At 39.2% G+C, this 17341-nt stretch overlaps 1 protein-coding gene and 1 long non-coding RNA gene across 2 annotated transcripts in view; one reads left to right on the plus strand and one right to left on the minus strand.

Moving 5' to 3' along the window:
- The window catches only part of LOC120349643, a 291013-nt gene that overhangs the window by 196315 nt on the left and 77357 nt on the right, over nt 1-17341 (plus strand). The gene's annotated exons all lie outside the window — the stretch shown is intronic.
- The window catches only part of LOC120349934, a 73992-nt gene that overhangs the window by 56502 nt on the left and 149 nt on the right, over nt 1-17341 (minus strand). The window lies entirely within an intron of this gene.

The following is a 17341-nucleotide window of genomic DNA, read 5'->3' on the forward strand; positions in this document are numbered from 1 at the left end:
TCTACAACATGTATACAGTTTTCAATGGAGTCTACAATTATGAACCTCTGCTTGAAACAGGAGCTATAAGCACTGATAAGAAAATGTTGTTTGCTTTCGATTGCTCCCGCCAAAATGAATAACTCAAAACTGGAAGTGTTGATGTGAGGATTGAGTTTGAAGCTACTGCCAACATACCCACCAATACACGAGTCTACTGCCAAATGATTCATGAAATGATCAAAGAATACCGACCATTGACTGGTCAAGTACAGTCAGCATAGAGAGAATATAAAATACTTATGATCTGGATTGTGCAGCTCATTCTCATGTGGAGCGTTGAGTGATACAGTCATGTTCAAGTCAGCTACTGTTACCTTCCCCACTAAGGAAGATGGAGAGATAAGTGGAAGAAAGGATGTGTTAGACAAACCATTGATGAAGAATGCTTTCACAAGTACTACAGTCCTACATACTGCTTCTGATGATGGTATGGTATTTGAGGACTGTAGTGAAGACAACAACTCTGCAACATTTACACCGAGAAGAGCTAGTAACATTTTCGGTTCACTACCACTCTACCTGATAAACTTCCAAGGATTTGAAGGACTGTGTCATGATTTCATTGTAAAGGAGATGGCAGTACTGGGACGTGATGATAATTATCATGTAACAACTCATCACTACTTTTTCAAGCCACCCTACCCAGATATGCTGTTGGAAGCTAGTGCGGTGCTTGACAACAATTGTCTACATCAAGCTAAACATGGACTAAGATGGTTGGTCAAAGGAGCCGGTCAACAACATCTTCCCTACAAAGCTCTGAAACCAATTGTTTGCGATATGATTGGACGATGGCTGGCTGACAGCAACTTGGGACAGTCAATCAAGATCTTTGTCTATGGATATGACACAATCGCTCTATTGGACAAGCTGCTGCAGCTGGATGATAAGGAGAATATGGAGTATGTCAACTTGACATCACCCTATCTCTACTACAAGATACCGAACCTGAAGGAATTGTTGAGGACTAGCACTGGACATGGAAGCAACTGCCCGGAGCATTACCTACTCAACTATGTGGAGTCTGTGTGGAAGAAGCTGACTGGATCAAGGAAGGAGCCTATGAATGCACCACTACTCTGCGCACTCAATATTGTAAACTCAACCCATGATTGGATTATGGAGACAATGCTGGAAGATAAATATTTTCGTCATAACCTTTTCATGTCAATGAATAAACATTTGATTTGATTTACTGTTTTATCATTCACTTTTTCCCCCATCACCATCATTATAGACCATATATAAGTGGAGATGTTTGTCTCTCAAACATTAGTCAATTGCTAACTTTTGACAATGTCATACTTTGAAGGTTATGTTCTGTTTGGTGATAGCCAACGAGTACCTTTGGATACTATCTACAGTCTCAAGTATAGTGAAGTAGCTGTTGTAAATTTGGATGAAGTCTATAATTGGCAAAATGAGGATGTCAAGGTTGAATTTATCTTAGATGATTGTTCATCCCGGAAGTATTGGTGTGAATTTGGATGTGGTGACAAGAGTCTAACTCTTATCAGCAACAACAGGAAGGTATCCTTTGCAGGATTCTCATACTGCAGAGATGATGGACATGTGAAGAGATTCGGAGTTACAGAGGGCTGTTCAGAAGACTCTGCTCTACTAATATCTATCTGCAGTGCTGCTTTTCGGGATACTGTAGAAACTGATGGAGTATGCAGCATTTCAGAATAAGAGGAAAGGTCGGCAGATGTCTATTGGGAAACCACAAAATATAGAAGAGGATTTCCAATGACTAACATATATATTCTGTTTTATAATGAGAAAGTAATGCATATGGGAAGAATGAAAAAATAGTTTTCTCTTCTCTACCCACTACATACAAAAAAAATATATCCTCTGGCTCTGTTGATACTGACCTCTGATACTTACCTTTACTGCCTTGGATTCGAACCTGTAACCTCCAACTTGGAAAGCTGACATGCTAGCCACTACACCATAGAGGATTTATATTTAAGCACTCGAATTATATAGAATATGATACTTCTTCCTACTAATGATAACGAGGAATTGAGAAGTGAGTCATGATGGGGTGACATCATCATAGACCTGTTGAAACAGGGATAGTTATCCCCACCACCACTTTCCTCTGTTTGGTATAAGACGGCTTGTCAGCACCGAGAGGTATTCAGTCTACTGCAACATGTTGTCAAACAGTGAGCTATGTCTGTGGGATGCAGTGATTGAGCTTGAGGAGGAACTACATAATCATGGTATTATCTCATTGACAGACTTTTTCAATGACGCAGGATATTTGGAACCATGTCCAGATCATGAGTCTTACATTTGTGCTTGCTCCAGACTTCGGGATAAACGACAGGCAGTTGTCGATGCAGTAAGTGTGAACAGCATTCTCTATAGAAGAGGTAATATTCACAATCTATTGGAAAATACAGCTGTCAGCAATGGATGTGTGCATCAGTTCCTGACCGATGTCTTCACCCACACTATGAAAAATATCAAGGATGGAATCAACAGAGTTATAATGCAGCATTGCCCGCCTGGACTCCCAATCAAGTTAAGTGTGCTGTTTGATAACACACAAGTGTTGTTGAAGACATTCTTCAAGCTGGGACACAGCATGGTCACCATTGTGGATCTCCAACAGATGCCTGACTGGAAGAACAAGGATGTGAAAATTGTACTGAACTTTCTTGATACACAAGAACACCATTGGTGTGAATTCAAATGCGGTCTTCAAGAACTGACTTTGCTAGGCCCAATCCTACCGAGGAGATGATTATATTCGCAGGCTTTTCACTGGTTGAAGGCACTGATCGGGTTAAGAGATTTAGGATTCAGGATGGAGAGTCGGGTGATCCAGCTTTTGAAATAATCATTTACAAGGCAGTTGCTTCCAGAATCATGTGCACACCCTACACATTCTATGATGATCTTTCTTGTGATGTACCTGATGGATCATGCAAAGTTCAAGAGCATGAAGAGCCGTCAGCTGAGAGGTATCATAGGACTGATGATTATAAAAGAGGAGAGAAGCTGTTTCATTTTCATTAATTTTTGATTGTTCATTGATATTATTATTTTTTTAAATCTTTCATTATTAATTTTTTTATTTTTTTTCTAAGTTTTTATTCTGTTTTCTTTTCTAAGTTTTTTTTCCTATTTTTTGATAAATTGACCTAGACCCTGACTTTGACCTTGACCCTGACCTTGACCTTGACCTTGACCTTGACATTGATCTTGACCCTGATCTTGAGGTTAGGATAGGTTAGGTTGGGTTAGGTTGGAAATTTTTTTTAAGTTAGGTTAGGTGGGGAAGTCTGGCACATGGTGTGCCAGAACACACAATATTATACTACTGCCGTCCCTTACCGTCTATCCCCTCCGGGCACAGCACCCGTTGGCTGCTGTCCCTCCCGTCAATCCTTCCTCTTCCTACTATACTGGAGCAGAACCGAGGCCATAAGGCCAATACAAAATTACCTTGAAGTGGTGTCATCAGAGTAGAGAGTGACCTTCACGCCGTCAGAAGCACCAGGAGGTGCTGTCCACACCAGCTAAGGTACAAAGAAGGAAGAAGAGGAACTTCGACTTGCCTCCTTTCCCCGCACACATTACGACTGAGCTAAGTCATCCAGGAGCAAACCTGGGTATCAATCACCTACCTCAGAAGGAACTCAGGGCTTTTGAATAATTATCATCAAATAAATTATCAATAATCCCAGTACATCCATGTAGAACTGCCTTCATATTGGTTTCAAAACCCTACTTTTTTGCACAAATTTCGAAAGATGGAAGGGAAGATACAAAACAAGCCAACTGACAAGGAAAAAGATCTGCTAAACTATTGTAACATTAAATTGATTGAACTGTGATATCCATCATTTGTAATAAATGATTGGTGACCTGTTTGTAAAGTAATAAAAGGGGGCGATCCACCAGTTCCCAGACGGGAACACTGTAATATTGTTGTTGCGCAGCATTCGATGGTAGAGCAAAAGCAGTTGGTTTTTTTTTATTATCAACTAGAAGATTTTTTGAATTTGAAAAAAAAAAACATTTTTTTAGGACTCAGATTTATTTTATTTAAATGAAGAAATTAATGTGAGATCTAAATGTGAATTTTAACATATTTTGGTTTTATAAAAAAATTTATCCTACAACTATTCTAATACAGAACAATTAAGGAAGGTTATGAAATTTTGAGCATTTAATCAATTATATGACAGTTTAAAAAGCATTATTCATTTTTTATTAATTTGGAATTTCTAAAATCAAAACAATATTGAAAAATATATTGAATGTGGAACGATACCGTTATACTGTTGATGTCCATCCTAACTTGCCATGGTCTGAATGGAGAACCAGGGGATGTCCATCCACGGGTCAGCTCGGTCTGTCTCGGGAGGAAGGCGATGAAAAAGTGTGTGAAAATATTCAGAAGAAAAGTGGAAAGCTTTTTCCACTAGCTGGCTGGAGGGGAGACTAGAATGCTAGCCCCACTTCTACCCCTCCTCAGCGTTTTTAGTCTGTCAGCCAAAACTGTCTGATCAGCTTTTAGTTTTTAAAGTTGGAAAAAATTATTTCTCTCTTAAAGAAGGAACTGAAGTTTGGGGGTATGTCAAACCTTGTGGCAAACCACTGTGACAGCCGACCCCGGCTGTCCATTCTTGACTCTTGGCTTGCTACAAAATGTTTTTACTTTAAAAAATCATTATCAAACTCTTTGAGGTTCCCTTCAGGAACTGTGACAAAGACAATAATTATCAAGTATAGTTTGAAATTATTTCCTAAAATATACAGTATATATAGTAGAAATATCTTCAACCACATATGTTAACCTTATACAGTATAATTCATTTTATAATATATTAATTGACTAAAAAACAAATTTCCATTGATCCCTAAGTCTAATAGCTCTGATAAGTGACACATGGTCAAGAATCATACAATTATATTTTAACTATCTCCTATTAATCCAAGAAAATTGTCTAGTAATCCAAAAACTCTAACATTTCTTTAAGTTCCCCTAATAGGTCTATCTACTCAATTCCCCTATTAAATCATTTTATCCATCTACCCTTATTAAAACTGTAACATAAAGTCACTTATTTTTAATGAATGACGTTGTATGCAACAATCGACATTTTCAGTAATAGAAGATAATTATTAAATATTCAGAGTAGAACTTCCTGAAATATATAACATTGATACCAATTGAGTAAACTTATTGTACATTTCCCATGACCTAATAGTTCTTGCAATAACAATTGACTACATGATAAAGAGAATTTAATTCCCATTTTCAATAGGTGAAAAGGTCTTATTTATTTTAATTAGAAATTATTCATTGTAATATTCATCTTGGTAGTCAAAAAGATTACATCTAATCTTTGATTATTTACAATAATAAAATTGAAAAATGATTCTATACTAATAAATTTCAAGAATTCATGATTAAAATGCAGTGTTGATAATATACTAATAAGTTTCATTAATTATTAAAATTCAATAATAATACTTTTTTTTTTATTTATAATATAGTAATTAATAATATTGATTGATAATAATTCAACTATATTAAACATCATTACATATATAATAAAAGTTCCTAAAAAATATTTATTCTTGATTGAAAGGAATCCTCTTTGTAGAGAAATAAGTATAAATAAACATGGTAATGTATTGTGTGTAGATAGAAAAAACAAGAATAGTCTAATATAGATATAAGTACACATTTATAGTACAAATAATTATCTAATAAATCAATCAAATCAAATGAGACAAAAATCCTTAACAATTTTCATTAAAAATGAAAAAGCTATTTTATTTTAATTAATCAATCTAGTGGTGTTGATTGTGAAAACTATACATAATTTCAATCCTTCAACTCTACCATTTGAATGGCGGGCTTCTGTTGAGATTTTCGGATAATCAGTAGCATGTGAATCTTCAGTAACAAGTATAATTATGCTAAAGTGATTATTCCTAACCAAGCATAAATAAAATAGAATGCCAAGGAAGTGGAATTAAAAATATCATGCCAACTGTTTGGTAGTATTACTTTTTCGAATAAATCTGGAGCTATATTATTATGAATAAACAGAGTTGGTACAGTAACATTCCAGTCATATTTTAAAATATCTGAGAAATTATCAAAATGCGGATTGTTATGGGGCTGGAAGGGATCTATTTTTAGTGATTTAATATTTAGCCAGTGAAGAGGTAGAAAATGTTGGATTTTGGGAATGATTGGTGCACGGGAGTCACAAGGAAAGGCTCTTCTAATCAATGTCTTATTTTTGTACTGTAGCTCACAGCTGCACGGGATAGACATAATATGTAGATTTCCTGGAAGATTTGTAGATGATATGTGATCTTCCCCTTCACATTTGATTGTGGTTCCTGGCTGGTGGCTGGTTGTTTGTTACATAGAACTCCGTCGGCAATAAATCTATAATCTCACTAATATCTGTGCTGCTTGTGCAGGAGAACACACAAAACTGTTGTAGCTGCTGAAGAGTTGATGACACTACTAAATGTTCTGTACACTCTGTTGATAATTTTCCCGAATGTTGTTGTCTAGGTAGATAGCAAAGCGTTGTTGTTTGTACTGGACAAAGCTCCAATTGCTTCCCAGTTAGAACTTGAATTGTGTCTTCGCTTTCCGCTATTATCATTTCATCTCTGGGTAGCCAACATGATTGATTTTTCCAGAATAGCGGGGTTGGAATGTATTTAAATAATGTGAAGGTAGATGTTTTTGTGATGAATGGAACTTTCAGTGTGATTGACACATCCTCCTCTGTTATTTTACATGTCGTTATTGGTAGGTGGTAGAACTGATGATAATCTTCTATGTTATCTGCTATACGTTGATTTGTTGAATCCATATTCCTTTGTAATTGTAAGAGGTCTTTCTTCAACAATTCAGGTTTGATGACGTTTGAAGGGAGTAATTTCTGTTGACACCTCTCTTTAATTGATGTGATGAAATTTCTTCGAGTCAGGATATATAAGTCGGAGTAGAGGTGGAAAGTGTAGCTGATTATTAGATTGTAGAGTGATTCATCTGCTTCTATTTTGGAACTCATTTTGTTGTGGAGTTGAAGATATGCTGTGTGGAACTGGTTGGAGATATCTTTAGTGAAGGAGTTCAATTCCGCTGTCACTTAGATTAAATCTTGGTTGTCCTCTTTCACAATACTTTTGAATGCATTGAGGTGATCTGTCAGGTGCTGTTCGTTGAATTCAAGTCCATGAAGCTTCCCGTCTGTTGCGGTACCGCAATGTAAACCGGAATGTATCGATGAATCGAAGGTGCATTTTTGGAGATATTCGTTTGGTGAATGATATATACTTTTCTGATGAGTTTGGGATGACAAACAGCTGATCCTTATCTCTACCCAGCTCTGGAATAATGAGGTGTGTATCGTAGTTTGAAGAGTTGTGGAGAAACACGGGTATGAATGATTGTTGCTCTCGCTGCAGGTTGCATTTACGGCATAATGCATTCCGGTAGATACCAGTTATATGACAATGGTCATACACCTTATCTTTATTGAACCGTTCATTGCAGGCCTCACAGAAATCAGCTGCATTATGTCGTTCTTTCTCTCTTTTGGTTAGTGGGAGCAACTTGATATTCCTGCAGTCAATTGCCTCATCTAAATCTTTTGCATACATGGTGAGGGTCTTCATGGAATGTTTGGCGGCATCAGGACCCCTGTAGACAATCGGCTCATGAGGGATTAGGTTAGTGATTGTCAGCCAGAAATCTTCCAAATATGGGTCCCGCACAAAGTATAAGCAGTAACTCATTGCCCAATGATACTGGATAACTTTGGTAGCTTCACCAATCCATTGTTCATTGTCTTCATCAGGTTTCTCCAGGATGCACTCAAAATCGGCGTATGCTACAACAGGTACTCTATACTTTTGCACATGTTTCTCAAACTTCAAGGTTAGAGGTTTACCATCTTTTCCAACCTGTGGCATGATGATTCTTGCTGTATTATTGCTAGCACAATACTCCTCATGCTCAGCCATCCTACGTTCTCCATCTATATCCTGGGTGTAATAGGTGAAACATCGTCTGCAGATGATAATTTTATGCTGATGTTTTGTGAGTTGGGATCTTACAAGTCTTTCAAAATTTTCAATGTAGCAGTAGTGGCTATTTGATTTATGTTCATTGTCATCCTCAAGGGTGCTGTTTTCATCATCATCCCTACTCTCACAGAGGAGGAGAAGATCAAAGTGATCTGCCTTCATTGCATTTCCAACTCTTCTTGGAAATATAACGTTCTTCTCATCCACACCATAAATATTAACTGATACCTCTGGATTATCTTTCTCAAATATATCGATTTGGTTGATGGTAGTGGGAAATCCAATGCCTGAAAAGTTGTATCTCTCTTCCAATTGATGGTATCGCTCATTGACTCGTTCAGGATGGTTGCCTTGTACATGTTTGGCAAGGATAGCCCATTTGAAACATTGCTGGTCCTTGTTTATAGGATTGATTATTGCCTTTCGTGCTGATAGAAGAGGTGGAAGACTGATGTAGGATGATCCACGCAGGGGAGTATGTTTGCTAATCCTGATGAGCAATCCATCAATGATAAGCAAACTCCATCCACTAGAATTTCCTTCAAATTTCAACTCCTCATCCAGTAGGGTCATGCACGCTTGGTTGATGATGTCTGGAAGATTGATGATACTGAAGATGGTGTAGTTTGGAGTTTTGAAGGCGACATTCTGAAACTCTTCTTGATCGAAGAAGGTCTTATCAAGGGTGCTGCGGAAATATGTTGCCTCCAATACTAGATTGAACTTCATTGCTCCATGTGTCTGCAGTTGCTGACTGATGATGTGAACAATTTTATCCTTCAGACTGCTCAGAAAGGTGTGGAAATCTTTGGCAGGCTCATCCTTGTATGCATTATTGTAGTATAGAGTCATGAGTCGGGATTTGAATGCCTCCTCCAGGACAACAAACTCGTCCACTGAGTTTGCTGTTTGCTGACATCGTGCAGCTTTGCTCATCTGGAACAATGCAGAACAATATTGTATTAGTATGGTATGCAGTATTCAACTCTATATATATATCACTATCAACAGATGTGGGGGATGAAGGTGGTGAATCGGTATCTAGTATCGTGGGTCGGGGATCAAGGTTCATAGGTGTTTATGTTCTAGGGATGATGGTCCGGAGCTGTATGGGGGAATGTGAATGTGGGTCTAGGATCTACTTTGTGATTATATGTTTTTTAGGTTAGGATGGATTACAACCACCAACTCGAAGAACCTAATTCATAATTAAACTCATAACTTGTATGTATTGGAGCCTAATTAATAATTACACTAGTCATTTTTGACTATGTCATTTACTCTATGGTGTTTATGTTCTAGGGATGATGGTCCGGAGCTGTATGAGGGAATGTGAATGGGGGTCTAGGATCTACTTTGTAATTATACGTTTTTTAGGTTAGGATGGATTACAACCACCAACTCGAAGAACCTAATTCATAATTAAACTCATAACTTGTATTATTAGCATGACCTATTCCACCCTCTAGGTTTCCTAATAATTGCGAAGTATTGCTACAACGCGGACTAGCTACAGTCGGATATGGGTCGGGGTCAGTAGCCATACTGACAGGTGGAGTTACCGGACCTACACTTCTCCCTCTATCCTGATTCTTTACCCTCTGCTTCTTTCGCGAGATTTTTACTTTCAGGGGAAGAGTGTTTGCCCGTGACGTTGCTGGCCGATTCGGCCCTCGGCCTTTGGAATACAGGGTGGGTGTTAAGGGAGATTAAGATAACCCTATACAAGGAGACGGATCTGACTATCAGATCCCTACCAATAATTCTTTTTTTAAAGGTAGTACGCAATCTGGACCAACTGGGAATTGACGGCGAGCAAGCTGTACCTGCAAGCCTGGGATGTGGTTTTTCTATGGGGTTTAAGGTGAGAGCTATGGGGTAAAGGTATGACGGAACTATGGAGTTATTAGTAGTATTTAAGATGTAGTTAAATAGGGCACGGTATAGGGTGTAAGCTATAGAGAATAGGGTGCAGGGTATGAGGTATACGGTATAGGGTATAGGGAACAGAGAATCAATAATAAGATTATTATTCTCTACAGCAAATAAATATCTGCTCAATAATCCGCAATCTGAGAATTGCGCTCTAGCTCTCAGCAAGCTGGACCTGCTAGCTAAATACAGTATATCAATTTCAATTATGTGGTAATTAAAGTTTAGAGGATAAGGTTTCGGGTGTCGGATTTCTGAATCGCGAGCCTGCAGCTGCGAGAGGATTTTCAGCAATTCTGAAACTGCTAAACAGGATTTCCGCGCTAATCTGATGACTGCGCGCCGGTTATTAAGGGCCAATCTGTGACTGCCCTTAAGGGTATGGGAATCACTCTCAATCGTCCGAAACGCTTTCAAATTATTAGTCAGTATGTCAACTATTATGAGAGGATAGAAAAGATTTTTCACAGACACAGTCTGTAGAATAATATCGGGAAGACAACAGTCTGTCGTTGTCAGGGTAGGAAAGGATTCTTCCAGGATTTTCCACAAGGAAAATATCGAGTCAGAGACTCCTAATCCAGGAAAAGATTTCAATAGACTTTTCCAAGTAATTGCCAGTCTAAGGACTACCACAAGATCGATCTCTAATTTGCAACTGAGATCACGGGAAAATTCGTGAATTTTCCACAGGTAAAACCAGCAAATAATATTTGCTATGAAAGAAGACAAGTTCCTAAGAACTTTAGAAAGGATTCGCGGTTCTGAAAACCCGCGACTAGGACGATCTCGAATCTGAAACTGAGATCAGGAAGGATTTTAACAAATGAAGAATTAAGAGAAAGAAAGAGAAAGGATGCCGCAGTCTAAAAACTTCGGCGAGGAAGTCCTCAAGCTGTACCTGAGAGCTAGAAGGACTTCAGTGAAGGGAAAGATGAGAGAAAGAAAGAGAAAGGACGTCGCAGTCTACCAACTTCGACAAGGACAAACTCAAGCTGTACCTGAGTTCTCTAGGAAATGATTGGAATTTTCTTACTAGGTATTACAGCAAGTCAGAAACTGCTAAGCGAATTTAAAATACAGGGCCACTCTATAGTATGAAAACTAATCAAGGAAAATTTACCATAAATGATAATAATCTCTCTACAAGGACAAAAATTAATCGAGAAAACTTTTCTCAAAAGGAACAGGGATTTTCCCACAAGGATAAAAATTATTTGAGTAAAACTATTCTCAAAAAGGACAGGGATTTCCCTACAAGAATAAAAATTCAATGGAGAAGAATTACTCTTTAAACTGAAGGCCACCTTACTACAGAGAAGGAAAAATATACGGACTACCAGTCCTGACATACAATTACCTGAATCGACGTGGATACTGATACGGAGAATAGCGAACCGATTACCACTTCCTGTATTATAAGTTAATTAAAAACGTCGTGAAGCGACAGAGTCGAGACTTATAAATTAAGTACTCAAGAATAACCCACTATAAGAGCCTAGCTAAATTTCCCACTCAACTATTTGTAGCACAAACTTGAGATCCCTTACAGGTTTCAAAACTAAGGATAACTCGTTCACCCCCAGTGATAAGAATTTAGGAAAAATAACCGACAAGAAAGAAAATCCCCCAGGAGAATCCACCTTCAAATACAGTCGGCAATTTGACATACAATATTCCATTCACTAAAATACAGAATAGAATATTAACCCTCTAGTACACCACTATTAGGAGCACCGCACAGAACGCAACCGTACACGAACCCGTTCACCGAACAACTGCTCCTCTCCCAGGTCTTCTTGAAGCTGCACCGGGTCGCTGAAAATAAGGAGGCCGGGGGAAAAGAGCTTGCTGACCAATGAGAGTCTGAAAAGATCACGCCACTGGTCATGTGACGGGGTTTGACTCAGCTGCTCCTGATGCTAAGAGTGCAGCTAATGATGACAATGATACTAATTACTACACTAAATCAGGCCGGTAAACAATATTTCTATTCCAGAAATTTTCATGAAGAACGATACCAACCCGACTCGGTAGCCGCTTATCGTTTTGATGATACGGCTGCTGCTGATTTATAGGGATTGGCGACGATGGTGATGATGTGTATATGCTACTACAAGTCCAACAAGATATATCTGGCAGTCGATCCAATTCCTATTCTAAAACAGAATAAATTCGCTAATTTTACACTAGACGACGACTCTCCATCCGTCACAAAAAATTCATTTTGTGACACCCCACTCCTACTAAGGAATGGGGGGGGGGTTGGCGATGAGATAAAATACAGCATCTGAGGTACCGGTTGACTCCGTGTTGAACCCATGATCACACACCTGAAGTACAGCACTCAAGAAAACAAGAAGGAAGTGAAAGAGAGAAGATAACAGGACGAATATAGAGAGAGGTGAAAGAAGAATGTCAAGCTGAAAAGAAGAATAATTAGTGCAGTAGGTCAGGCTGCTCGAAGCCACAAGATAAGCATCACCTCACGCTGAAAAAGAAACAACCTGTTGCTCCAACTATTATAACAGCAATATTAGCAATAGACTTCGCTCATTATCTCCTGATAACACAATAACGACAGCCCCTAGCCGACAGCAACAGTATAATAATCTGAAAGGAAAGGAAAAGTAAAACGGCGCAGCACCTGTGAAGAATGAAAAGAAAAAGGAGAAAAAGATAAAAGAAGAAAAGAGAACCATTCACCCCTCATACGTGGCACATTAGGAGCCTACCTAGTACTGCTCCTACACTCGAGCACCTTGAAATGCACATTTGGCAACCCGCTCCACACATCAGCAATACTACCTATCTCTTTCGCTCTTCTCCATCGGCTCCTGTACTGTTGACAGCTGGAATACAATGAATTGTTATCAAAATCATCCACCCCTGATCTCCTTATCTCGGATCGGGTTCTCAATTCTCCTTTCCCACTAAATTCGCTACCGCTATGGCGATTTTCAATTGTATGAGCTACACTACAACCTGAGTTAACTCTATCCAACTCGCTCTCCTCTATATGAGGAAACCGTGACAGTACACCCCGTACCACAACTTTATCCTGCCTATTCTCAATATTTAAAGCATTCCCCTGCTTCTCTATATTTTAAGGACAGGTATAAAGTTTAATAGATTCAACTCTTTTATGGAGTTTTACTTTTTTCCCGCTTACAGGAGCTTGTTCAGAGAGAGTTGAAAACTTTTCAAGTTTTCTTACAGGGGATTTATCTACCTTCTCCATCCCGGAGACAACTGATAATTTTCCCTCATCATCCCTACTCCTTAAGCGAATACCATGAGGCTGTAACTCTATTACAGCTCTCATATCACGGAGATTTTTCAACTCTAAAACCATTCGCGAATTTATATTAGGTGTGATAGATACCTTCCAATTATAATTTTTCCCACAAACGATAACCGGTAATATGGGCTCCCCCTCTACTCCAAGACGGTTAGCTACTTCAGAAGAGATTAATGTTTTATCTGTTGTCGTATCAATTGAAGCATAGAGATCCATTCCACCTACTCCCACATGGACATAAATCCCATCTCCATCACTCTCACTCTCCGGTCTCTCGCTAGCTACTGTAGCAACTTTTGAGATACTAGACTTAGACATCTCTTCACCTTTTGAGCTACCTGTTACTCTGCTATCAACTATACTAGGCTCCCACTCTACAATTCTATCACGCATTTGAATACTCATATTATGCTGTTTCATAAACAACATACCCAATGACACATCGTGGGAAAGCCCCTCTACAACTACCGGTTGAAATGAAACTAAAATATTTTCTACTTTCAAATTAGTTATAATTTTTATGGAAAAATTATTATACTTCCCATTGGTTAATACTTCATGGTGACTACACTTTTCTTTTCTGACACACCCTACTTGCTCTAACACTTTAAGAGCTTTTCCGCTAATACAGGATACCTCTACTCCCATATCTAACAGTGCCATAAATTTTTTCCCTGCAATTTCTACATCAATAAAAATGCGCTCATCCCCCAACATTGATCTCGTATCTAAAACACGTGATGACTTCACTACAGCAATTCCTGATACCTTATTGGTTTGTGAGACACATTCACAATAATCAAAAATTTCTCTACACCTTTGACAACTAGAAATTTCGGGACAACTCGACTTCCAATGCCCTACTTTATTAAAACTCCAACACTTAGGCTCTTGGATTTCTCCTTCCTTATTTTCTCGCGTTTTTGGTGCGTCTTTAGACTGAAAATCACTCCGTTTTTGTTCTTCACTTTTCGTGCTTTTCAGAGATAACCTCCTGTTTCTCTCTTCAGCACGAATCGCCTCATACTCTCTGGTTACATCTAACAACTCATCTACATTTTTAACCCCTACACTACAAACATATAATTTATATCTTGGTAATAAATTTAAATACAGCCTTTGGAACATCCTATCCCCCTCATAACTACCTAACCGTCTCATCAAGGTAAGCAAGGCTTTGGCATACTCATCAGCCGGTTCGCCCTCCCTCTGCTTCCTTGCAATGATCTGACTCTCAAGGTCGTTACTATAAGAATGAGGATAATAATGGAGTTTAAATGCCTCTACAAAATCAGCCCACGTCCTCCACTGGGAGCGACGATTCCGCATCCAAAGTAGGGCCCCTCCCTCCATCAGCTCTGGCAAGGCTATAAGAGATTGCTCCCCAGAGATCCCATATGCGCCCTGGAGTTCCGCGAGCCTCTCAATGAAACTGGGAGCATCCGATACACCATCAAAATGTAAATTTCAACTTCTTACCTTGTCACAGACTTCTCCCTGACTATACGTGCCTGAAGAGTGGGACAGTGCCGGCTCTGTACCTGGTTGAGAGGCAGCAGCGGTCCGGGATCGAAGGTGCTCGACCATCCTCCTCCTCAGCTCCTTCACAGTCCCGGCTGCCAACAGGCCGAGACTCTCTAGTTAGCCGACAGCTCCCTCCTTATTCAGCCAATACACCCACGACACTCTGGGGTCGGCTTCGCGTTCCGCGAGGTCCTCCCGGCGGACCGCCTGTACGACTTCATCATCCTGATGAGTAGTCTCCTCTCCATGGACACTCATCGCAGATTGGGATTCACCTAAACCCTCTTTGCGATTTTCTTGGGCCCCGGACATCTTAGCCCCACATTGGGCGCCAGTTTTATTAGCATGACCTATTCCACCCTCTAGGTTTCCTAATAATTGCGAAGTATTGCTACAACGCGGACTAGCTACAGTCGGATATGGGTCGGGGTCAGTAGCCGTACTGACAGGTGGAGTTACCGGACCTACACTTCTCCCTCTATCCTGATTCTTTACCCTCTGCTTCTTTCGAAAGATTTTTACTTTCAGGGGAAGAGTGTTTGCCCGTGCCGTTGCTGGCCGATTCGGCCCTCAGCCCTTGGAATACAGAGTGGGTGTTAAGGGAGATTGAGATAACCCTATACAAGGAGACGGATCTGACTATCAAATCCCTACCAAATATTCTATTTATAGAGGTAGTACTCAATCTGGACCAACTGCGAATTGACGGCGAGCAAGCTGTACCTGCAAGCCCGGGATGTGGTTTTTCTATGGGGTTTAAGGTGAGAGCTATGGGGTAGAGGTATGAAGGAACTATGGAGTTATTAGTAGTATTTAAGATGTAGTTAAATAGGGCACGGTATAGGGTGTAAGCTATAGAGAATAGGGTGCAGGGTATGAGGTATATGGTATAGGGTATAGGGAACAGAGAATCAATAATGAGATTATTATTCTCTACAGCAAATAAATATCTGCTCAATAATCCGCAATCTGAGAATTGCGCTCTAGCTCTCAGCAAGCTGGACCTGCCAGCTAAATACAGTATATCAATTCCAATTATGTGGTAATTAAAGTTTAGAAGGATAAGGTTTCGGGTGTTGGATTTCTGAATCGCGAGCCTGCAGCTGCGAAAGGATTTTCAGCTATTCTGAAACTGCTAAACAGGATTTCCGCTCTAATCTGATGACTGCGCGCCGGTTATTAAGGGCCAATCTGTGACTGCCCTTAAGGGTATGGGAATCACTCTCAATCGTCCGAAACGCTTTTAAATAATTAGTCAGTATGTCGACTATTATAAGAGGATAGAAAAGATTTTTCACAGACACAGTCTATAGAATAATATCGGGAAGACAACAGTCTGTCGTTGTCAGGGTAGGAAAGGATTCTTCCAGGATTTTCCACAAGGAAAATATCGAGTCAGAGACTCCTAATTCAGGAAAAGATTTCAATAGACTTTTCCAAGTAAACTTGGAAATTTCACACTAATTTTACACTAGACGACGGCTCTCCATCCGTCACAAAAAATTCACTTTGTGACAGTATGTATTGGAACCTAATTTATAATTACACTAGTCATTTTTGACAATGTCATTTACTCTATGTATTGGAACCTAATTCATAATTAAACTTGTCATTTTCGAATTTAAGTCATTTTAGAATTTAATTGTCAGTCTCAAACCATCTACTTCAAAATTCTACTCTTTTGAACTTAATTGTTAAATCATGAATAAAATATGAATTTATTATATAGAACTATAAAATGCACTGGTACTTACTCTTGATGTTGATAAAGATGAAAGTAATCCAAAACCAATACACCGAAATCACTCACACACATGGAGAACAACTCCTTTTATACCCCAGTCCAGGATCCGGAGGGAATTTTTTTCTCCCTCTTTTCCCTTTTTTCCCATTTATTCCTGATTTTATGTGTTTTTTTTTTTAATTTTTTTTTTCAATTATTTATTTATTTTTTTATTTATTTTTTTTTTAATATTTTTTTTTTCAATTTTTTTTTATTTTTTTATTTTTCTTTATTTTTTTTTTTTTGGTGACCATCAGGTTAGGGTGGTTGACCTGGATGACCTTGAGGTTAGGGTGGTTGACCTAGATGACCTTGATGTTAGGGTGGTTGACCTGGATGACCTTGAGGTTAGGGTGGTTGACCTGGATGACCTTGAGGTTAGGGTGGTTGACCTGGATGACCTTGAGGTTGGGGTGGTTGACCTGGATGACCTTGAGGTGAGGGTGCTTGACCTGGATGACCTTGAGGTTAGGGTGGTTGACCTGGATGACCTTGAGTTTAGGATGGTTGACCTGGATGACCTTGAGGTTAGGGTGGTTGACCTGGATGACCTTGAGGTTAGGGTGGTTGACCTGGATGACCTTGAGGTTGGGGGTGGTTGACCTGGATGACCTTGAGGTGAATGGCGACTCTAGGACACTTGTGTCCCAGAGTCGCCATTTTTATAC

The sequence above is a fragment of the Nilaparvata lugens genome, chromosome 2 (assembly GCF_014356525.2).
Source record: "Nilaparvata lugens isolate BPH chromosome 2, ASM1435652v1, whole genome shotgun sequence".
Classification (NCBI taxonomy): Eukaryota; Metazoa; Arthropoda; class Insecta; order Hemiptera; family Delphacidae; genus Nilaparvata; species Nilaparvata lugens.